Source organism: Eleutherodactylus coqui, chromosome 1 (genome assembly GCF_035609145.1).
Source record: "Eleutherodactylus coqui strain aEleCoq1 chromosome 1, aEleCoq1.hap1, whole genome shotgun sequence".
NCBI lineage: Eukaryota > Metazoa > Chordata > Amphibia > Anura > Eleutherodactylidae > Eleutherodactylus > Eleutherodactylus coqui.
The window spans coordinates 91,245,988-91,263,890 of NC_089837.1; positions in this window are offsets into that span (position 1 = coordinate 91,245,988).

The following is a 17,903-nucleotide window of genomic DNA, read 5'->3' on the forward strand; positions in this document are numbered from 1 at the left end:
TTGTTGTTCAGCTGCCAGGGGCACGGGTGCCTGGCCAGCGTGGTGTCAGTGGCGCACGTGCACCTGATGAGCTTCCTTTTATTGTGTTCTGTTGGGAGTTGGCTATCTCCCTCACTCCGCCTTTGAGCGGAGACTATTGTTTAAAGGTCGGGAAGAGACTTGCAATCACTGCCAGTTATTGGTTTCCCTCAGTGTGCCAGCTAGTCTGCCTCTGTTGTTCTCCTGCTTCTGTCAGCTTGTCTGCTATACCTTGCAATTATCTGCCAGGTTGGTTATTTACATCTGCCTTTTCTGTCGGTATTCTACCCTTTCCATCCAGGTACGCCAGCGTCCCTTTTTCAGTCCCTAGTAAGCTGCCCACCTGGGGTTAGCCAGGAGTGGAGGCAAGCAGGCAGGGACAGGGGTTGTGGTGAGTTCTAGGGCACCCGGGCTGGCATATCACAGATAGTATACCGTAACAAGAAGCACACGTGGAATGATGTGGTAAGGTTATCAGCAAGATACTAGACGGCACAAAGGATACTGTATTTAAATTCACATGGTATTTTTTCAATCTTTCTTATTTGCATAAATTTCCCAGAGAAGCATTGCCTTAGAAAGTCCCCTTACTCACACCGCTTCTGACCCACGTCATACACCCCTCAGACTAAGCTAAAAGCCTGATGAGTGGCAATCACCCCGAAACAGTCTGTCTGTGCATGGTTTTCTGACTTGGTTTTTTATTCCCAATCATTGATAACACTTATAAAGTCACTTTGATCGGAAAGAATGGTGCCATCCAATAGATGGTGCTGTAGAGATATTTTTCCATCTTTCTTATTTGCATAAATTCGCATAGCTTACATTATAACCAACAAATCACAGCAGAAGCCAGGAATATTTAAAGAGAGGCTAGCCAATCAAGAACTCTTTCATAAATGAGGCTGGGCTTAAGTAGTGAGAGTAGCTGACCTACTCTAAAGGATCAGCTGTGAGACAGTTGCATAGCAAATCTTTTTTCTTTCACTCTCTGCTGTATTTGCGTTTTTTCAACATCTAAATGTAATTTTAGAGAGGTACATTTTATATTTAATATTAGACTCAATAATCCTACCTGACAGCCAAATGGGCTCTGATTTGGGATTTTATTGGCATGGAGTACACAAATTACTCCATAACTTAAAAGCACATTAATATTATTGTTTTGCTTTGAATTGCCATCCATGTCTACCCTGAGTCTCTGTTTATTTTATATCTGACCCTCGCTATTACTCCTACCTCAACATTAAAAATATTGTGCAACTCTATTTTGTTAACTTCATTTATGTTATCAGAAAAAAAATAAAAATAAGAAAATTTAATTTTAATTTATGGTAAATGAATCTGTTTTTGCACACAAAAACTGTATCTAATCCTATAATGTTTACAATGAAGTCAAACCTCAGTGCATGAAAAGGAAAAAAATCTAAAATAAAGTCTGGAATTTTATCTCCATGATCATCATGGGTTGTAGAAATAGCTCAGCTTACTAATTCTCTGGTAAAAGAAATGTTGTCTTGTAGGTACTAAGATGTGAAATCATAACCTTTACAGGTCTAGTTAACAGCTATAATAAAGTCAATATTTTGCCTATAACAAGAACATTTCTGCTCTCACTTAGTAAGAGAACAACGCGATGAACCTCACTAGTATCTTCAAATCAATGTAATTTGACTATTACACTTTCCCAAGACCTTTCAAAAGGTCCTTTCTTTTATCCTGCAACATATAACATTTCACAGAAATCTTACAAAATCGACTGAAAGCTCATATAGTGTTCTTTGTACTTACAGACAAAATATTTGTTTCATAAAATCTTAAGCATAGAAGGATTGACTGGGATTTGAACCCTTGACAGGTAGTAAGGGTCAAAACTAGAAATGAAAGATAAAACATAATTGAAGAAAAAGATGCCCAGGGTGTTTTTTGCATACTTCTTAATCAGTCTTAATAGAAAAAAATGTTGAAGGGAGAACTCCTCCTGATCCCTTCCATTTTCATCTGACAAACTGCTAAATAGGTGTGGCTTAGACAGAGGCGGGACTTATAATGCCAGATCTCCTATTGCAAGCAGAACACTGGAGTAAAGCTACTTCTATAGTTCCCTTATGTTTCACAAGATTGTGTGAGAAAGGATTCCTTAGACAAATTTAGAAGTATTCTTTATACACACACACACATATTATATATATATATATATATATATATATATATATATATATATATATATATATATATATATATATATATATATAGTATCAAGGTGGGTACTCTTGCCTCAGGGTCGCTGACCTCTCATACCAGAAATGGCGCCCCACACGGGTAAACACGGCTCAGGACTAGCGTATCTCTTTGTCTGGCTCCTGCCAGCATTTATTCCACAGCACAGCATATCACATCACATCATGTCCATAAGCACCCCAACTTGGGTGGGAGTCCAGGGGCGTCCCCCGTTGGACTCTTGCCTTTTCAGGCAACCAGCCTGCAACACCTTCCTGTGCTGCGCTGGTCCTCTCTCAGGTGTTGAGGTTAGGGGCATCACCCTGTCAACCTCTGGCTTTCTTGGTCTGCACCAGACCCTGGGCTAACAGCCCTCCCAGCTTCATTGAGCTGTCTCTCTCCGTCTTGTCATTGGCAGGGACTGGCTTTTATTTGGTTCCTGCTCCACCCCTTGGTTAACCCTCGCACCAGGAGTCCTGTCTCTGGCCCTCTACAGGCCCCCCTGCGCACTGCACCGCTACTATATATATATATATATATATATATATATATATATATATATATATATATATATATATATATATATATATATATATTTATATTTATTGAGTACTTCTATATTTGAGTACTTCTATATTTGTCTAAGGAATCCTTTCTCACACAATCCTGTGAAACATAAGGGAACTATAGAAGTAGCTTTACTACTATACTATATATATATATATATATATATATATATATATATTTCTCAGTATTTAGGTTGAGTCATGATAGGATGAATAAAGGAAGTACTTTTTTTTTACGTGTTGTGTTCCTATACTCTGATGGCCACGTTGAGTGATTTATTCAACATTCAATTCCAAGTGGTGGTGAGATCTACATTTAACTTGGAAATTAAACAACTAAATATTAAATTTGTAGAAACTGAAAAATATAACATTCTAAACACTTACATATAAAATTTAATGCAAAATTTGCCACCATGCATGTTTGTTTAATGCAAAATTTGCCACCATGCATGTTTGCAAGCCTATTGTGCTTAATGAGGTTTATTTACTTGTACTGCAGTAGTCATGTGGGCTGTTTATCCATGTGACTACTGCAGCCAATAGGAGCCCCACAACAGGAACTCATCAGTGATGTCCCATTAACCGTCTGGAGCTTCTAAATTAGACGTCCATGTAATAGGTTTACAGGACATCACAGGACCAGAAGACCTGGGTACATCACAAGTTAGATGCCATGGCACTGGTGTGCTGAAATGGTGTCCCCCATGCCACGGTGAGTATATTACTTTTATATAGTTTTGGGCATGCAGGCCTAAAACTATTTAAATAATTAAGGCAATCAACCACTTTAACGGAGTCCATAAACGCTAGATCTATGTAAGCCAAATCTGGCCTATCACCTAGTGTACATAGAGGCCTTTCAACTATTCCTGAATGCAGATGTTAGGGTAGATAAGAATTGGGCAGTTGGAGTTCAACTGCTCAATTGTGTTGTTTCTGGGAGATAAGTCACTGCCATACATGTCTGGCAATAGCTTTCTCCCTTCTGCCATGAAAAATATATGATCACTCGGACAAACTGAGCATTTATGTGTATAGAGGGAGGATGAATAGTTGTGGGTGAACAAGCCTTTAGCCATCAGCTATTGAAGATGTATGGGCAGTCTAAGGCTCATAATTTGTATTTCTTCCTGCTAGGTCTGTTACCTGTGTCTGCCACTCTTTTGCTGTTCTGGGAAGATGTGGCATCACTCTGCTCCTTCTGTATGAATGTACTTGTTGATTCTATTTTCTACCAGCAATTCACTAGCTAAGGCTGCATTCCCACGAACGTATATCGGCTCGGTTTTCACGCCGAGCCGATATACGTCGTTCTCCTCTGCAGGGGGGGGGGGGGGATGGAAGAGCCAGGAGCAGGAACTGAGCTCCAGCCCCCTCTCTGCCTCCTCTCCGCCCCTCTGCACTATTTGCAATGGGGAGAGGTGGGACAGGGGTGGGGCTAATTCTCGGAACTTAGCCCCATCCCGCCTCCTTTCATTGCAAATAGTGCAGAGGGGCAGAGAGGGGGTGGAGAGGAGGCAGAGAGGGGGCGGGAGCTCAGTTCCTGCTCCTGGCTCTTCCATCCTCCCCCTCTGCAGAGGAGAACGACGTATATCGGCTCGGCGTGAAAACCGAGCCGATATACGTTTGTGGGAATGCAGCCTAACCCCGCTCAGTGCTCACAACCCAGCTGCAGCTTAATTGGTAATTATTACCTCCCTATTAAGCTGAGCTGGGAATCCTGCATCTTTGCCTGAGTATTGTTGTGTGTTTGTCTCAGACACTCATCACTCAGTACTGTTTTGTGTATTCTATCCTGCTTCTGTATCTGTTTATTCTATATGTGCTTTAGCCTGTGTGTGTTTGTCCATTTTCTTCCAGTCTGTGCATTGTTACTGTCTCTGTGGTAAGTCAGCCCTGTTTTGTGTTCAGTGTGTCTTGTGTTCAGTACATCATTCCTGTGTCCTGTCAGGGATAGTTATCCCCAAGGTTTCAATGTGGGGCCGTTCTTATCAGAACGCCTACCCTGCTTTTAGGCACGGGTCTTCCCATCTTCCTGATTAGCTAAGGGCAAGATTTCCATCTGGGATTGCCTTGCAACTGGGGTCAGCTGCCAGCCACATTAGGTCTGGTCCAAAAGCCAGGCTGGTTGGCAAGCACAGTGGGTCCATTTTCACTATCCGTAAAACCTCTATCATTAACCTATTGGTCCGACACTCGGTAGATGATGGCAGCAAGTTTTGTTTTTGGTGTATGTAGACTGAATTAAGGTATGGTTCATGCTCAGTTTGCAGTCTTCCTGTGCGGATGGTGATAGCAAAGTTGTACAACTAGAAGCAGATTAACCTCTTATGCTACACAAGCGGCATATGCTGTAAAATTTTGCACATGACATGGAGGTCATTCACTCTTTGTTCATATCAGCACTCAAAATCATGGCAAGCCATATGCACCCTATTCCTACCACCTACTGTGTGCTATTGACTACAGAGAGAAGGTGCCTTACGTGAGCAAACCCTATTGCATTATGCAATTTATTATTAGTTCACCGCCATTATTCTTTATTGATTTTCATACAGCTCAATAGAATAGCATGCTGTGTCATGAATCTGTATGGAAATCTATGAATAATCTGACAAACTGGATGTTAAAAGCCCCTGTAAGCTCAAATGCCATCTGTACCTGCTGTTTTATTATTATGATATAATGAAGACATCCATTGGCTAACACCATGGTGTGAACAAAGATGTGGCTTAAGTTAACAACATGCAGCTTCTTCTGTAATTTCACCATCCTTCCCCCTCAATTTCAAACTTTTCACAGAGATTCAATAATGATGTATAACAGCAATCTCTCTTTGACTTTTCCCTGTACTACTCCGTATATCACAGATATGAAGTATTTAAATCAATATTAAATATATATTTCATTAAAACTGGATTAGCAAGGTCAGAAAGGTGCATTTATTTTTAGGTTTTCAGAAAAAAATTCAGTACAGCCCATGTAACAAACTGAATTCATTAATAGTGTTGTCAATATGGTGCGGAAATCAATAGATACTTCACCAGTATGTGCTTATTCTACCCTTATTTTCCATTTTCTCATATATTTACTGTATTTCTATCATGTCAGACTATTTAGATGCATGTCAATAATTACCGCACATATACTGTATATACTGGTAGTTTATTCGTAAGGATACATGCGTAAGGACGATATTTCTGTCCGAATTCTCGGATGGCAATAGCACCAATCCATTTGAATTGGTGTATGCAGGCAGACTTTTTACTCAGACTGGTAGTCCGAGTAAAACAGTCGCAGTATGTCCTATACTTGTCCAATTTTTGTACAAGAATAGCATATTTAATGTTCTGTGTTCACCTCATTGGACAGTAAACGGATAGGATATCCAAGTGTTGCCCGATGCAAGTTGTGCCCAAGAGCCTTGGGCATAACTTTTACATCGCCCATGTGCATGCACGTTGAGGGCAAACATACATAGGTTTATGCGCGACTACTCTTCCCGCTACAGAGCATAGTTGCGCATGAATATTTTTTGGGTTTTTTTGGGCCATTCGAAGTCTCTGCAGCATAGCACGCGAGTTTAAAACAACAGCGGGAAGATAGGTCCTGCCTTATCTTTCTTGCATGTTGTATTAACGAGTGAGAATACCACTAATGAAAACTAAACTATTGCAATCAATGGTTTTGCTTCATCCAGTTATGTGGCCATGCTTATCACGGCCGCATAACGGGACTAAATCACGCCCCTGTGAAGAAGACCTAATCATGAAGGAGTATTCTGCTAGATGGTATTACTTGGTTAGCATTGCAAACACATTTCTAAAATAGGATATTGATAAATGTGTACAGAGAAATCCACTGTAAATGATTAATATAATGCCTTTTGTATCACATTGATGAGTTTAGGGGGGGGGGGGGGTTGCATGAGGATTTGTTTCTTTGTTTTTTGTATTTATATTGATGTGTTTTTTGTTGTTGTTGTTGTTGTAATAACATTGATGCTTTTTAACTTTTTTTTGTGAAGTTTCTCTATCCTTTTTAAGGGCTCTTGCACACTTGCGTTTTTTTGCACATTTTTTCCTGCGATATCGCTGCGTTTTTGCGTTTTTAACGCGGCGATATTGCGTGAAAAAAATGTGCAAGAAAAACGCAGGAACTCTAACACTGATTTTTAATAGCATAACAAAGTATCTTTTGGTGTATTGACATACATGCCCTGAGTAAAAAGGCTATTTAGCCTAATGAGGTCTAGATATGTTCTTTTTTTTACTGTATTGTGCAGCATATTGCGCATTTGTGCACTCCCCATAGACTTCTATAGGGGCCCTTTGTTGCACAAATGCACAAAGAAGAAATGAATACATTGTGCGGGGAAGATAAGGCTGCATGTATCTTTTTACGTTTTTTTTTTCAAACTCTTGCTCTCTGGCAGAAGAAATTTCTCTTGTTCAAGCACAAACAACTACAGTCCGTAGCGGCTAACATAGTTGTGCCTACAGCATTGTGTTTTAGCTCTAAGAACCAAGTTTTTCTGCTTTGAAACACATGAGGGTATATTCTATATACAAAGTCCACCCTGATTGCAATATGAACAAAACTCGCAGGGGCAAATAACTTATTGATTTCAATGGGTTAATACTAGAGATGAGAGAACGTACTCGTCCGAGCTTGATACTCGTTCGAGTATTAGCGTGTTCGAGATGCTCGTTACTCGTAACGAGCACCACGCGATGTTCGAGTTACTTTCACTTTCCTCTCTGAGACGTTAGCGCGCTTTTCTGGCCAATTGAAAGACAGGGAAGGCATTACAACTTCCCCCTGCGACGTTTAAGCCCTATACCACCCCCCTGCAGTGAGTGGCTGGGGAGATCAGGTGTCACCCGAGTATAAAAATCGGCCCCTCCCGCGGCTCGCCTCAGATGGGTTGTGACTTAGCTGAGGGACAGTGCTGTTGGTGCCGGAGCTGCTATAGGGAGAGTGTTAGGAGTTAGTGTAGGCTTCAAGAACCCCAACGGTCCTTCTTAGGGCCACATCTAACAGTGTGCAGTAGTGTGGAGGCTGCTGTTAGCAGTGTTGCACTTTTTTTTTTTTTTTTTGGTATATCGGCCGTGCAGAGCATTGCGCCCTGCAGTAATACTACAGGGACAGAAGTGGTGGTTAGGCAGGGAGAGTGTAAGGAGTTAGTGTAGGCTTCAAGAACCCCAACGGTCCTTCTTAGGGCCACATCTAACCGTGTGCAGTACTGTGGAGGCTGCTGTTAGCAGTGTTGCACTTTTTTTTTTTTGGTATATCAGCCATGCAGAGCATTGCGCCCTGCAGTAATACTACAGGGACAGAATTGTGTAGGCAGGGCCAGAAGAAGACATATATTATTGATTGAATATACGCAGTGGTCCTTCCTTTTGCAAAAAAAGATTTGAAAAAAATCTATTTGGCCTGCCTGTCACTCTGCTCAGTGTTGTGGGTCCGTGTCTGCTGGGGGTAAAATTGCTCCAAATAAATACGCAGCCAGCTAAGTGTTACAGCAGGCTTGCGCCAAATTATTTCCTGGCGTTCCGTAAGCGAACTCAGCCTCAAACCACAGGCCAATAAGCGGCATATTTAATTACAGTGTTGTGTTTCTGCATTCCTGGTCACAATTAATGGGTCCACGCGGTAGACCTCTATTACAAAATGAGCAGTGTGAGCAGGTCCTGTCGTGGATGGCAGAAAGTGCTTCCAGCAACCTATCGTCCAGCCAGAGTTCTGCGCTGTCCACTGCTGCAACTCAGAATCCTCTGGCTGCTGCTCCTCCTTCCTCCCAGCCTCCTCACTCCATGAAAATGAGACATTCTGAGGAGCGGGCAGACTCCCAGGAACTGTTCTCGGGCCCCTGCTCAGATTGGGCAGCAGTGGTTCCTCTCCCACCAGAGGAGTTTATCGTCACTGATGCCCAACCACTGGAAAGTTCCCGGGCTCTGGGGGATGAGGATGGGGACTTCCGGCAACTGTCTCAAGACCTTTCAGTGGGTGAGGAGGCCGATGACGATGAGACACAGTTGTCTATCAGTGAGGTAGTAGTAAGGGCATTAAGTCCGAGGGAGGAGCGCACCGAGGATTCTGAGGAAGAGCAGCAGGAGGACGATGAGGTGACTGACCCCACCTGGTTTGCTACGCCTACTGAGGACAGGTCTTCAGAGGGGGAGGCAAGGGCAGCAGCAGGGCAGGTTGCAAGAGGCAGTGCGGTGGCCAGGGGTAGAGGCAGGGCCAGACTGAATAATCCACCAACTGTTTCCCAAAGCGCCTCCTCGCGCCATGCCACCCTGCAGAGGCCGAGGTGCTCAAAGGTCTGGCAGTTTTTCACTGAGAGTGCAGACGACCGACGAACAGTGGTGTGCAACCTTTGTCGCGCCAAGATCAGCCGGGGAGCCACCACCAGCAGCCTCACCACCACCAGCATGCGCAGGCATATGATGGCCAAGCACCCCACAAGGTGGGAAGAAGGCCGTTCACCGCCTCCGGTTTGCACCGCTGCCTCTCCCCCTGTGCCCCAACCTGCCACTGAGATCCAACCCCGCTCTGAGGACACAGGCACTACCGTCTCCTGGCCTGCACCCACACCCTCACCTCCGCTGTCCTCGGCCCCATCCACCAATGTCTCTCAGCGCACCGTCCAGCCGTCGCTAGCGCAAGTGTTTGAGTGCAAGCGCAAGTACGCCGCCACGCACCCGCACGCTCAAGCGTTAAACGTGCACATAGCCAAATTTATCAGCCTGGAGATGCTGCCATATAGGGTTGTGGAAACGGAGTCCTTCAAAAGTATGATGGCGGCGGCGGACCCGCGCTACTCGGTTCCCAGTCGCCACTACTTTTCCCGATGTGCCGTCCCAGCCCTGCACGACCACGTCTCCCGCAACATTGTACGCGCCCTCACCAACGCGGTTACTGCCAAGGTCCACTTAACAACAGACACGTGGACAAGCACAGGCGGGCAGGGCCACTATATCTCCCTGACGGCACATTGGGTGAATTTAGTGGAGGCTGGGACAGAGTCAGAGCCTGGGACCGCTCACGTCCTACCCACCCCCAGAATTGCGAGCCACAGCTCGGTGGTGGTATCTGCGGCGGTGTATGCTTCCTCCACTAAACCACACTCCTCCTCCTCCTCCTCCAACGTAACCTCTGTCTCGCAATCAAGATGTGTCAGCAGCAGCAGCACGTCAACAGCAGTCGGTGTCGTGGCAGCAGAACGGTGGGCAAGCGTCAGCAGGCCGTGCTGAAACTACTCAGCTTAGGAGATAGGAGGCACACGGCCCACGAACTGCTGCAGGGTCTGACAGAGCAGACCGACCGCTGGCTGGCGCCGCTGAGCCTCCAACCGGGCATGGTCGTGTGTGACAACGGCCGTAACCTGGTGGCGGCTCTGCAGCTCGGCAGCCTCACGCACGTGCCATGCCTGGCCCACGTCTTTAATTTGGTGGTTCAGCGCTTTCTGAAAAGCTACCCACGCTTGTCAGACCTGCTGGGAAAGGTGCGCCGGCTCTGCGCACATTTCCGCAAGTCCCACACGGACGCTGCCACGCTGCGCACCCTGCAACATCGGTTTAATCTGCCAGTGCACCGACTGCTGTGCGACGTGCCCACACGGTGGAACTCTACGCTCCACATGTTGGCCAGGCTCTATGAGCAGCGTAGAGCTATAGTGGAATACCAACTCCAACATGGGCGGCGCAGTGGGAGTCAGCCTCCTCAATTATTTTCAGAAGAGTGGGCCTGGTTGGCAGACATCTGCCAGGTCCTTCGAAACTTTGAGGAGTCTACCCAGGTGGTGAGCGGCGATGCTGCAATCATTAGCGTCACCATTCCTCTGCTATGCCTCTTGAGAAGTTCCCTGCAAAGCATAAAGGCAGACGCTTTGCACTCAGAAACAGAGCCGGGGGAAGACAGTATGTCGCTGGATAGTCAGAGCACCCTCCTGTCTATATCTCAGCGCGGTGAGGAGGAGGAGGAGGAAGATGAGGAGGAGGGGGAAGACACAGCTTGGCCCACTGGTGAGGGTACACATGCTGCTGGGCTGTCATCCTTTCAGTGTGTATGGCCTGAGGAGGAGGAGGAGGAGGAGGAGGATCCTGAAAGTGATCTTCCTAGTGAGGACAGCCATGTGTTACGTACAGGTACCCTGGCACACATGGCTGACTTCATGTTAGGATGCCTTTCTCGTGACCCTCGCGTTACACGCATTCTGGCCATTATGGATTACTGGGTGTACACACTGCTCGACCCACGGTATAAGGAGAACCTTTCAACTCTCATACCCGAAGAGGAAAGGGGTTCGAGAGTGTTGCTATACCACAGGACCCTGGCGGACAAACTGATGGTAAAATTCCATTACGACAGCGCTAGTGGCCGAAGGCGCAGTTCCGAGGGCCAGGTAGCAGGGGAGGCGCGGAGATCAGGCAGCATGTACAGCACAGGCAGGCCAACACTCTTTAAGGCCCTTGACTGCTTTATGGCTCCCCAGCAAGACTGTGTCACCGCTCCCCAGTCACGGCTGAGTCGGCGGGAGCACTGTAAAAGGATGGTGAGGGAGTACGTAGCCGATCGCACGACCGTCCTCCGTGACGCCTCTGCCCCCTACAACTACTGGGTGTCGAAGCTGGACACGTGGCCTGAACTCGCGCTCTATGCCCTGGAGGTGCTTGCTTGTCCTGTGGCTAGCGTCTTGTCAGAGAGGGTGTTTAGTGCGGCTGGGGGAATCATCACAGATAAGCGTACCCACCTGTCAACCGACAGAGCTGACAGGCTAACACTCATCAAGATGAACAAATCCTGGATTTCCCTAGACTTCTATTCTCCACCAGCGGACAGCAGCGATACCTAAGCAATAGGTAGGCTGCACCCGCGGATGGAAGCATCGTTCTGTATCCCCATCAAAAACGGGGACCTTTTCGCTGCATCAATCTGTGTATAATATTCCTCCTCCTCCTCCTGCTCCTCCTCCTGAAACCTCACATAATCACGCCGAACGGGCAATTTTTCTTAGGGCCACAAGGCTCAGTCATATAATTTTTCTAAACAATTTTTATACGTTTCAATGCTCATTAAAGCGTTGAAACTTTCACCTCCACCAATTTTTATTTTAACTGGGCTGCCTCCAGGCCTAGTTAGAAATTAAGCCACATTAACCAAAGCGATTAATGGGTTTCACCTGCCCTCTTGGTTGGCCATAGCCAATTTTTCTGATGTACATTAGTACTGTTGATGCAGCAATTTTTGTGGGCCCTCGCCTACAGTGTAATCAAAGGAATTTTTAGCCCACCTGCATTACAGCTGACGTTACATCCGCTGTGTTGGGCAATGCAATGGGATATTTTTATGTACCGCCGGTGGGTTCCAGGGAGCCACCCATGCTGTGGGTGCACAGGGAGTTGTAACTACATGTGTCCACTTCTAAAGAACCCCAGTCTGACTGGGGCATGCAGTGTGGGCCGAAGCCCACCTGCATTAAACATGACATTACTACCTCAGCTGTGTTGGGCAATGCAATGGGATATTTTTATGTACCGCGGGTGGGTTCCAGGGAGCCACCCATGCTGTGGGTGCACAGGGAGTTGTAACTACATGTGTCCACTTCTAAAGAACCCCAGTCTGACTGGGGCATGCAGTGTGGGCCGAAGCCCACCTGCATTAAACATGACATTACTACCTCAGCTGTGTTGGGCAATGCAATGGGATATATTTATGTAGCGCCGGTGGCTTCCTGGCACCCACCCATGCTGTGGGTCCACAGGGAGTTGTAACTACATGTGTCCACTTCTAAAGAACCCCAGTCTGACTGGGGCATGCAGTGTGGGCCGAAGCCCACCTGCATTAAACATGACATTACTACCTCAGCTGTGTTGGGCAATGCAATGGGATATTTTTATGTACCGCCGGTGGGTTCCAGGGAGCCACCCATGCTGTGGGTGCACAGGGAATTCCCATTGCGGAGTTGTACCTGCCTGTGACTATATATAAAAAAACGCGGTCTGACTGGGGCATGCATACACCTTGACAGAATGAATAGTGTGTGGCACATAGGTTCCCCATTGCTTTGCCCACGTGTGCAGCTCCAGATGGAGGTGGCACAGGATTGGATTTCTCATTGCTTCTGTACAGCATTGTGGACTATCGCCCCGCCCCTTTTAAAGAGGGTCGCTGCCTAGCCATGCCAACCCTCTGCAGTGTGTGCCTGCTTTTCCTGTGGCAGACGCACTTATAAATAGACATGAGGGTGGCGTGGCATGAGGGCAGCTGAAGGCTGGGCAGGGACAGTTTGGTGTGCGCTGTGGACACTGGGTCGTGGGGGGGGGGGGATTGGCAGCATGTAACCCAGGAGAAGTGGCAGCGGAGTGTCATGCAGGCAGTGATTGTGCTTTGTTGGAGGTAGTGTGGTGCTTAGCTAAGGTATGCATTGCTAATGAGGGCTTTTCAGATGTTAAAGTTGTTGGGGGGGGGGCACTCTTGCCGCTATTGTGGCTTAATAGTGGGACCTGTGAACTTGAGATGCAGCCCAACAGGTAGCCCCTCGCCTGCCCTATCTGTTGCTGTGTCGTTCCCATCACTTTCTTGAATTGCCCAGATTTTCACAAATGAAAACCTTAGCGAGCATCGGCAATATACAAAAATGCTCGGGTCGCCCATTGACTTCAATGGGGTTCGTTACTCGAAACGAACCCTCGAGCATCGCGAAAAGTTCGTCTCGAGGAACGAGCACCCGAGCATTTTGGTGCTCGCTCATCTCTAGTTAATATACATGAGCGATTTTTCCCTCAGACCTGTTACAGCTGTGGCAGAGGAGAACGATCTTTATGCTGACAGTACGGGGGGGGGGGGGGGGCACTCTTGCTGCTATTGTGGCTTAATAGTGGGACCTGGGAACTTGAGATGCAGCCCACCATGTAGCCCCTCGCCTGCCCTATCCGTTGCTGTGTCGTTCCCATCACTTTCTTGAATTGCCCAGATTTTCACAAATGAAAACCTTAGCGAGAATCGGCGATATACAAAAATGCTCGGGTCGCCCATTGACTTTAATGGGGTTTGTTACTCGAAACGAATCGTGGAAAGTTCGACTCGAGTAATGAGCACCCGAGCATTTTGGTGCTTGCTCATCTCTAGTAAGTATGTATGCCTATTTACACAGATGATGCACATGTTCTCTCTGTTAGTCAACTGTTTTATCTTCTGAGGCATGTTTATTGAGTCTCTTCTCAAGGCCCATTAGCTCTTAAGTCTATTAAATACTTGAAAAAGTTTTAATAAAGAAAAACCTATTTTACAAAATAATATCATCATTTATACTGCACCGTCAACGACATGTAAAAAAAAATAAAAAACAATGTTAGAGTTGCAGGTTTTTCTACGTCTCAGCTGCAAAAACAAACAAAAAAATGATCAAAAAATCACATGCATCCTAAAATAGTGCAAATGAAAACTTTAACTCATTCCACAATAATGAAGCCCTCAAACAGCTCCACAGATGAAAAGAAAAAATCTGTGAAAAATGCTTTCATTGGCAAAAGTAGTCGGAAGATAAGTATATATCACACTGGACCACAGAATAAGGATATCATAGCACTTCTACCACAAGGTAAGCAGATTTAAATGTTAGCTTGTGGGCTTTTATCTTAAACATTCTTTTTTTCATTTTGTGGTTGGAAAAACAGGGAATACAAACATTTATGCTGTATCAGAGTGACCGAAGAGAAAGTAATCTCAATATCACACATAGCTCGACATTAACCCATTACTTTGTAGACTTTTATGACAGCTTGTCTCTTAAAATGCAATAAAAATGGTGAAAAATCTTTTCTGCATCCCTAGTAGTACCAATGAGGCCCAAAATACACAAGGTGCTGCTTGTTTTCTGGATTCTGTATAACACTTAAGCCTCCCTCTGACAGACGTTTTTGAACAATGTTTAGTGTTTAGCACTGCGTTTTCAGCGCTGCGCTAAACGCTGTACAACGCTCGCATTCATTTCAATGGGGCTGCTCACACAAGCGTCAAAACGACAGCAATGCATATCCTGTTTTTGGCCATTTCCAACCCTGCATCACCCATTTAAATGGATGGGCAGTGTTAGCAGCGCTGCTGAAAGCGTGGCACAACTTGGTGCTGCGCTTCGGGCAGCGCTAAACGCAGCGCTAGCTGCACTACCAAAAAAAAAATTATACTCACAGATGCTGCCGCAGCTGAGTCCCTGCCACTGTTTTCCAGGGCTCCGGGCACTTGTCAGAGGATCTTTTGCTAGTGACGGGGTTTGAAGACCCCACCTCCAGCAAGAGATTGCTCTGATTGGCTAATCCAGCGCCAATCACAGCCAGCGCTGGATGCATCAATCACAGCCAATCAGAGCAATCTCTTGCTGGAGGCATGGTGGTGAAACTCTGTTGCCAGCAAGAGATGCTCTGCAGGCACAGACAAGTGCCTGGAATCCTGCAGGAACGCTGCCTACTAGGTGAGTATTTTTTTTCTTTTCAGCTTCCTTGGCTGCGTTATCAGCTGTGCTGAAAATGCAGCCAAAACGTTGGCATAACTCATGCCTGCGCTGCTGAAATCGCAGTAAACACAACATTGAAAAACGCTGCATTTGCTGCAAACGCCTGTGTGAGGGAGGCCACATGTGGAATATTTTTAAAATCTGCAGATTCAGGGTATTAAATACTGTTTAGCTGCTAACTTCTGTTGTGTTACAAAATAAAAAGTGATTAAAATTGAAAATCTGCAAAATAAATGAAGTTTTCAAATTTACTCTCACTTTGCTTTAATTCCTGTAAAGTGCCGTTTTGAAAACTTTGAGATGTGTACTTTTTGAAATGGGATGATATATGGGAATGTTCAATATAGTCTTCTCAAAGTCATTTCAGAACTTAATGGGGCTCTTAAAAAAATAGATTTAGAATATTTTCAAAATTAGAAAAACCGCTACTTTACTTACACGCTTTCTGATGTCCAAGGTGAATAAGAGGTCGCTTTGAAAATGGTACCAACATACAGCGCACATATGGTAAAAGTTATTAGCTATTTTGCAGGGTATGGTTATCCGTCTTATGAGCAGGAAAATTAAAAGTTTTAAAATGGCAAATTTTTCTACATTTTCTGCAAATTTTGGATTTAAGTAAATGCAAAACATATCAGCCGCCATTCACCATTAGCATAAAGAACAATCCATCTCAGAATCACATAAGGAAAAGCATTCCATAGTTATTACAACTTGACACAGGTTTAAAAAAATAGAGCCTGGTCAGGAAAGCCAAAGCTGGTTGCAGGGGGAAAGGGATAATAGATAAGGTATGCAGTTATTACAGTTGGATAACCTCATTAACTCTAACAAAGAATATGCAGAATTCTAATGTGTGCAGAATATTATAACAACATTTTATAAAATACAAACATTATGCACGTTTTTTTTTTCCTGAGGGCCCACCTCACTTACATATCTCCAGCGTATATGTACTATAGCATAGGAGAAGCATTTTTGGTTGTCTGTTGGAGGTTCCGCAATGCATAGAACTGCAGCACAATGTTGACTCTGTAGCAGTCTCTCTAGTTGTAGTCCCTGCAGCTTTGTTCTCACAGCGATGTCTGTTTTATTGTGTTATAAAGCCGCACTTCTCAGTTACAGGCTGCCTGCTTTCTTGTGCCACTGACCCTCTCTAACAGGCACATAATTTTCAGGACATGTCTTGTACAGCTCCCTCAGCTGACAACTCACTCCTCTTGCAGCTCTATCCCTGCAATGCAGTCTCTCAAGGCTGAGCACCATCTGATTGCTCTCCAGATTGAATTCTTCAGCAGTGTAGTATTGTGGTGGATCGCTTATATTAGGCTGAGTATATTATTGGAGGGTTGATTGATTACCTCCGATCAGGTAGACATGTGGATCATGTCATGCCATTCCCTGGCCTCAGATGATGGTACTCATAGAATCATACAATGGTAGAGTTGAAAGGGACCTCCAGGGTCATCTGGCCCAACCCCTTGCCCAGTGGAGGATCACTAAATGATCCCAGACAGATATTTGTCCAGCCCTTGTTTGAACACTTCCATTGAAGGAGAACTAGCCACCTCCCGTGGTAACCTGTTCCACTCATTGATCAATTTCCCTGTAGGAAAGTTTTTTCTAACATCTAAGTTGTGTCTCCTCCCTTTTAGTTTCATCACATTGTGTTGCAGCAGTGCTGGGATCGCTGCTGGGTTGACGGAGTCCGATGCGGGTTTTAGACATGTTTCTGCACTTTCTTGCTTAGTAAGTGTGACACAATGTGCTCACATTTGTGGATGATTAGCTGGGGGAAATGGTCCTTTATGACTAAATAGTACTTATATACACTCACTGACTGATGAGTAGGTAGTCAATCATAAGGACTTTTAGTGGCTGTTTTGTCTGGATGGACCTTTGGTTACTTCACACTTCGAACAAGTCCAACAAACTTCATCTAGTTGCGAGCAATACACAAACTGTTCTAGCCACTGAAATGTCTTAGTGGCCCCAAAGTGAGCTCCTTCCTCATGTGATTCTCGAGCAGCATCCTTCATCAATGTCTTGGGGATTACAACCTGTCACCATGCCTACAGGTCCATAGAAAGCTGAACTCTTCAGTGCAAGACATTGACTTTTACTTGTAGTCATTTCCACTGTTGTAGAAGATCTCATGGCTAGGATGGGCTTTTTATTCTCTTCCAGGTTTTTCCTGTTGGACGACCCAGCTCATGATTTCAGACAGTCCCGAGTCCTCACTCTGCATCTTACTACATTAAGCATTCATTTTTCTTAATACTGCAATCAGTGATCAAGCTTCTCCACCTAACTGAGCCTCTACTGTAGCGTTAAACTTCTGAAAGTCAGGTGCCTCTTCATTCCCCAACCAATCATCTACTTCTCCCACAGGGTTTTCTAATTTTACTCATGATAACAAGTCTACATTCGTTTTCTTTGTTTCCGAACTGTACCGAATAGTGAAATTGTACTTGGCCAGTCGAGCCACACAACGTTGTTCCAGTGTTCTCAATTTAGCTGTGTCCAGATGTGCTAATGGATTGTTTTGGGGTTGAAGTTGTACTTTGACCCTG